Source organism: Citrus clementina, unplaced genomic scaffold, assembly GCF_000493195.1.
Source record: "Citrus clementina cultivar Clemenules unplaced genomic scaffold, Citrus_clementina_v1.0 scaffold_5, whole genome shotgun sequence".
NCBI classification, from domain to species: domain Eukaryota; kingdom Viridiplantae; phylum Streptophyta; class Magnoliopsida; order Sapindales; family Rutaceae; genus Citrus; species Citrus x clementina.
In genome coordinates this window covers 27,247,267-27,254,433 of record NW_006262201.1, presented here as the reverse complement: position 1 = coordinate 27,254,433, position 7,167 = coordinate 27,247,267, and the positions used below count along the sequence as shown (strand labels likewise).

Here is a 7,167-nt window from a genome sequence, read left to right as displayed (position 1 = left end):
ATTGTTAATAGATTAATTAATTATAATATTTTTTATTATCGTTATTAATAATAACAATAATTTATTAAAAAATATTTATGATTATAATAAAATTATAATTATAATTATAATTCATTTAAAAATAATTATATTTTTAATTAAATGGAGGTTATTTTGAGAATTTAAAATTATGGGGGCGAATTTATACTCTATGGTTTTAATAAAATAAAATTGAGTAGAGGGGGCTAAACAAAATTTTATTTTAATAACAATAATCTATTAAAAAAATATTTATGATTATAATAAAATTATAATTATAATTATAATTCATTTAAAAATAATTATATTTTTAATTAAATGGAGGTTATTTTGAGAATTTAAAATTATGGGGGCGAATTCATACTCTATGGTTTTAATAAAATAAAATTGAGTAGAGGAGATTAAACGAAATTTTACATTTCAAAAAATTTATAATATTTATGAATAAAATATAAATAGTATAGAGTATAGGGGGACTATATAAAATTGGACGGGCTGAGCGTAACTTACGTTGAACGTAAGTTAGGCGGACCCTTTTATAAATTTCTGAGACTTTGTTTCGGGGTTGAGGTTATAAGTTTTCGGGTCCCACGTCACATGATTTTAGTATGCTTTGTCGTATTTTCACATTGCCCAAGCAGAATTTAGTTTCCCCTTTGTCAGCCAATTCGTTTCAGAACTAATGATGATGATCAAATTCATGCTACTATTCATTTGTCAATGCAATAAATGAGCAACTGATAATCGTGGCTCTGTTTTGGACTTCAGTACCTTTTAAGAGTTAGCTAGCAGTCTTGTAATTGTTTGACGTTTATATGCTAGGGAGGAAGGTTATGTTCTTTTCTGGTAGTGGTATCATTGCTCCTACATTGACACTTTCCACATGCCAAATTTTCATCAAACATAGAGGTCTTTTGATTGTTAATATGCAAGGTGTACGCAATTAATCATGGTTCTGTTTTGGTAAAATTCAATTAGAAATTATAATCAGTCAAACTGGTCGTATTTCAGTCGTTTTTGTAATTTCAGTTTGGATAGAATTTAATTTATTTTATTTCTAATCAATAAAAATCAACAATTCTTTGGAGAACTTGTTAACAGAGATGGACAGTTTCTTTGAAGCCGGAGGCTACAAGTGATACGTATATTTATTTTCTTGACTGCCGTATATTAAATAACTCAAGGCACCACCATTCCTTTCTTTATTATTTCTATTATTATTATTATTTTTCCCATTTTGCGATATAAATCAAGCAACTCCTCGACCCTAGTGTAATCCGAATTCGAACCCGAACCTCTTGAACCACTACTGTTACGGTATTAGTGTATGTATATTGATTAATTAGGATTAAATAATATCATATTTTTCAATATTCTTGTACATTTTTAGCTTAAGAATAAAATCATTTTCATTACTTGCCCAAAAAGCAGTTCATAAGAAGTACGAATCAGGAGCATTTGAAGCTGGAGGCTACAAGTGGTGCGTGCGTGCGTGTGCATATATATCTATATATATATAGTTCCTTTATTGCAGTAAATTAAATAACTTATGCCACCACCTTTTCTTTTGTTATTATCGTTATTATTATTATTATTATTATTATTATTATTATTCCATCTTGATATTAATAATCAAACGACACCTCAACCTACGGGCTGAGTGTTATTTAGTTAAATTGGTAAAATCTTTTGTGGTGAAACATCAGATCCCGGGTTCAAAATCACTTTTCAAAGATGACAAGAAAATTGGGCTGCCGTTAGACTATAATGATTAAAAAAAAAAAAAACAACAACTCCCCAACCCTAATGTGATCACGATTTGAACCTAACTTTTGAATGATAGTCTTTGCTTGGTAGTATCATTTATTAGTGTATTTATGTTGATTAATTAATTATTGCAGGAAACTTGTTATATACCCCAAGAGAGCAAGAATGTGAAAGATCACATTTCCCTCTACCTAGAAATGGCAGATACATGTTCACTTACTTTTGGTTGGGAAGTCTATGCAGTTTTTCGTTTGTTTTTACTTGATCAGAACCAAGATATCTACTTGGTAGTTCAAGGTTATATTATATTCTACTTTCGAAATGTTAATCTTGATCATATTTTCTAATGATCTACGTACATTTTACAATTTTGACGATATGATATGTTTATAAACTTATCTAGTGTGGTCGTCAGTATTTTACAAATTAAATACAGAAAATACTGCAGCAAAAATTTGTTCTAGTCTTTTAGATAAAGAATTGCATAATCAGTGGTCGGTTGTAATGTGATAGATGCCCTGGGAAAGGAAAGACGGTTTAATGGGTTGAAGCTTCAGTGGGGTTTGGATCAGTTCATCCCACTTGAAGCTTTCAACGATTCTACAAATGGATACCTTGTCAAGGATACATGTGTTTTTGGAGCTGAAGTCTTTGTTAAAGAAAGAAGCAGAGTCAAAGGAGAGTGCCTATCCATGGAAAAATATGCATATAGTTCTAAGTATGTATGGAAGATCGACAACTTTTCAAAATTAGGCGCAGGATATAAGGAATCACAAGCGTTCGGTGCCGGAAATCACAAATGGTATCTAAGCTTCAATTTTTTTCTTTTTCCAAATCAGAATATATATGTAAATACCTTCTTGAGGCAAGGTATTTAGTGAATCTACAACTAAGTTCCAAATCATTGTTTTCAGGAAGATAGAGCTCCACCCCGCGGGAATTGACATTGGTGCTGCCGATCATCTTTCCATGTTTTTGATTTTGGAAAATTTCACAGTTGAGAATGTTCAAGTTTATGCAGAGTTCACATTGCGAATCTGGGATCAACTGGGGCAAAGCATGAATCTTTTCAAGGTAAAATGTGTGTCTTTACATGCAATTAGTAAGTCAGCTTAATTAATTGAAGGCAAATCCAAATAATATTACGAGAGCGCTCCTTTTACTCTAGCAGATAAATTCTGGTTCCATACACCAAAGTCTAGCTGGGGCTGCCCAAGATTCGTTTCATTGAGTGAGTTAAATGATCCAGAGACTGGGTTCCTAGTGAATGACGTTTGCGTGGTGGAGGCTGAGGTCACTGTGCTTGGGATTTCCGAGCCAATATAACAAGTAGTTACTTGTCGTCCAATTGGGTTCTTTTATTGTGTGATGCTGACTGCCATCCTGGCTAATCTAGGAAATTTATTTTAGCTTGCAAGAAAATTATTTCTCTCCTGGATTTCCAAATTATAGCTATGTTGCTTATTGTTTCAGTTGTCCAGTTAACTTTTAGTGTGATTTTGGTGATCTAATTTTATGCATCTATGAACGTGAAGATTTATTATATGCTCTTGGCAGTAATTCTTCTTTCTTCTAAGATTTTGATTTCCAAAAAGAAAGAAGTGATTGGTACAAAGAAAATTGGGATGTAAGAGAGAAATCGAAGGCAGTGAAACCAACTGAAACAATTAATCCAATCACATGGAATATTATTATATGATTTTCTTTTGATTTATCTACCAAACTTTATTTATTATTACTTTTTTTTTCCTTCGCTGGATTACAATGAAAAGCAAATTGTTGACCCAGTTTCAGAAATTTGATGAATATCAATAGTCAGACTAATTCATTTAATATTCAGATTTTCTTATTACTGAACTACGGCCGTCTAATATCTCATTGAATTCATGGTGGTTGCAAGAAACTTATTGTAATGAAAATAAATGCAAAAAAGCTAATATTCTTCATGAAGAAAAAGCTGATCTGCTGTTCTCGATTTTGGTATATTCGACTGTTAAAAGTATATGCAAAACTTGGACTCTATATTTTGGATCAAGTGCGGGCAAGGCACACAACTTTTAAGGGTGAGATTTTATTGATCATTTGTAACATTTAAATGAGATACTTACGAATTTTATTAGTTAAAAGCAGTTTTTCATATTTTATCAGGATTTACCCTATTTAGCCTTTGTTTTTTAGTCAGTTTTTGTAATTCCATTTTTATTTGGATTTAAATTTATTTCTCTTATTTATTTGGGATTTGGACAAAGTTATTAGCTACTAAGTTGTATCAAGCGGAGCATTCCTGAAGCCATCATCGGACTTAGCATGAACCACCCTCAAAAGACAGCTGCCTCGAAACGCTGCCGTTTCGGTCGCGAAACGCCGTCCGAGAATTCCCACGAGGCAGAATGTGCATTCGACAATTATTTGGAAGAGTTTTTTTCCGTGGAATGTCTGTTCTCTCTCCTTCTCTTCTTGGTCAAATTAATATACATAAAATCTTCAGCTGCTTATTTTATTTCCTAATTAATCAATCGGTGTATAAAATTACTTTAATAGCTAGTGAAAGATCCACTTCAAAAGCGCCACCGGCTCATTACATTGTCAAAATAAAATCATTTTCATTACTTGCGGAAAAAGCAGAAGAGGAATATGAATCAGGAGAATTTGAAGTTGGAGGCTACAAGTGGTATGTATGTATGTATGTGTGTGCGTGTGTGTGTGTCCTTAATTGACGTAATTAAATTTAATTATCATGTTAGTGTATTATTTATTAATGTCGATTAATTATTACAAGGAACTTGTTCTGTACCCAAATGGAAATTAGAGCAAGAATGTGAAAGACTACATCTCACTCTACTTAGCAATTGCAGGCACAAGTTCATTTACTTTGGATTGGGAAGTCTCTGCAGTTTTTGTCTGTTCTTACTTGATTAGAACCAAGACAACTACTTTGTAGTTCAAGGTTAAATCAAATTTAATGTCCAGAATTGTATATTGAAAGCAAAAATTTTGCTCGAATCTTTAGGAAAGAAATTGAATGCATGCATAATCGGTGGTTGCTTTTAATGTGATAGATTGCATGGGAAAGGAAAGACGGTTTAATGGACTGAAGCATGTATGGGGTTTTGATAAATTCATCCCGCTTAGAGCTTTCAATGATGCTTTGAATGGATACCTTGTCGAAGATACGTGTGTTTTTGACGCTGAAGTGCTTGTTAAAGAAAGAAACAAATTCAAAGGAGAGTGCCTATCTATGAAAGAAATTGCAAGCAGTTGTAAGTATGTTTGGAAGATCGAGAAGTTTTCAAAGTTAGACGCAGGATATGAGGAATCACAAGTTTTCGATGCTCGAAATCACAAATGGTATCAAAGCAAGATATGAGGAATCATAAGCATTATTACTCTTGCAAGAAAATTGGGATGCCAATTTTTTAATTTTATTCTCATAACAAGAGTTAATCTCATCGTACCCATATATTTTGACAAAGAAATTCAGTTGCCGCCGCTTGATAATTGGTGGTTAATTGGTTGTTAAGTCTCCACATGGAAACTAGATGGAGATGCTTCTTATAGGTTTAGCGTGTGATATCTTATTCACTGTTGCCCCTTTTTTTTCTCTCTGTATTCTGCCAGTCGCAATAGATTTTTTTATTTTACGAGCGTGAAATAAAATCAACTTAACTTTAAGATTAGATTAATAAATATTTACTGAACACTAAGTGCTCCTCAACCATAATACAAAATCAGGCCTAAATTTTGGAAGCTAATTTTATAATATTTGATAATAGAAAATAGAACAACTAAAATACTGCTTCAGCTCGTTGAAATAGACGTTTTTTGAGTGGAGGGTACATATTCTTGTTCATTTGTATTGTAGTTGTTTTCTTACCCCTTACCATCCATTCTTGCAACCAAGCAAAGAAATCAATATTCCTTGACCAAACCAAACAAATTAAAGAATCAATCTCCCTTCCCCCCCTTGCATTCCCCTTTCCATTCCATTCTTGCAACCACCAGTTTCCAAAACTTAGCGAATATCAATAGTTATTTTGACTCTTTCTGAAAATTTAATGTTGAATTGTATAAACCCTCAACCTTGGTGCTTTATATATGCCATTGTCCCTTTTAGATATTTTAAAGAAGAAATATTATTTTTGAGAGACCTGTAACCCTTGAAAAATCTTATCTTAATAAATCTGTCTTCAGTACTAGTTTTAATACTCGAGAAATTATTGTAATTTGGAGGGATTTGTTGCAATGGAAAATGACTTTGTAGACCAAGTTGGTATGTTGTCTAACTCTTTCCTCAGCTTCCCTTCTCTACGTATGTTTATATATGTGCATTAATTGAACATTTTTAGCTTGTTATCTTCTTATCAATGTTAAAATTACTCTTGACGGCAATTTCAAGATCCATTTCACACGTACCACCGGCTCATTTCTTACTCAAAATACATGAATTTTCATCTCTTGTGGAGAATGAATTGGAAATTTATGAATCTTTGGAATTTGATGCTGGAGGCCACAAGTGGTATGACCTAAAACTTAGTGAATTAATATTCAGATTACCTTGTTACTAAATTATAATTCATAATCTAATATGTTATTATGAATTCATGATGGTTTCAGGAAACTTGTTGTCTACCCAAATGGAAATGAAAACAAAAATGTGAACGATCACATCTCACTCTACTTGGAAATGGCAGACACAAGTTCGCTTGGCTTTGGCTGGGAAGTCTATCCAATTTTCCGCCTCTTTGTGCTTGATCAGAACAAAGACGAGTTCTTGATTCTTCAAGGTTGATTATCATACTCAACAGTGTTCACGATTATTTTGTTCTTAATTATTTACCTAAGAGCTAATCGTGATTTGGGGTCACTTCATCATGTGCTAGATGCCATGGGAAAAGAAGACGTTTTCATGGATTGAAGCTTGAATGGGGTTTTGATCAATTCATCCCGCTTGAAGAATTTAACGATGCTTCGAATGGATATCTTGTGGACGATACGTGTGTTTTTGGAGCAGAAGTACTGGTTAAAGAAAGGAACAAATGCAAAGGAGAGTGCCTTTCCATGACGAAATTGACATCTGCTTCCATTTATAAGCATGTTTGGAAGATCGAGAACTTTTCAAAGTTAGAGGCAAAGCGTCACGAATCAGAAGTATTCATTGTTAGAGATCAAAAGTGGTATATGTATATATATACTTTCTGAAATGGTGTCCAAATTTCACGAGGTTTAGATTTAGCCTTCGGTCAAGTAGACGTCCGAAGTTGAGGATGACTAATTCTTTCTGTTAATTTCTTTACTCGTATCATCTAATTAAATGCCTCATCTGAAAATTAACCCTTGTTGATTTTGTCAGGAAGATACAGCTCCATCCCAAGGGAATCAAAA

General features: G+C 32.9%; 2 pseudogenes; both read left to right on the top strand.

The window, feature by feature from the left end:
- The first annotated feature begins 1,121 nt into the window (after positions 1–1,121).
- On the top strand, positions 1,122–3,111 carry LOC18043034 (annotated as a pseudogene).
- A 981-nt stretch (positions 3,112–4,092) lies between these two features.
- Positions 4,093–7,167, top strand: part of LOC18043032 — a 3,485-nt pseudogene continuing 410 nt past the window's right edge.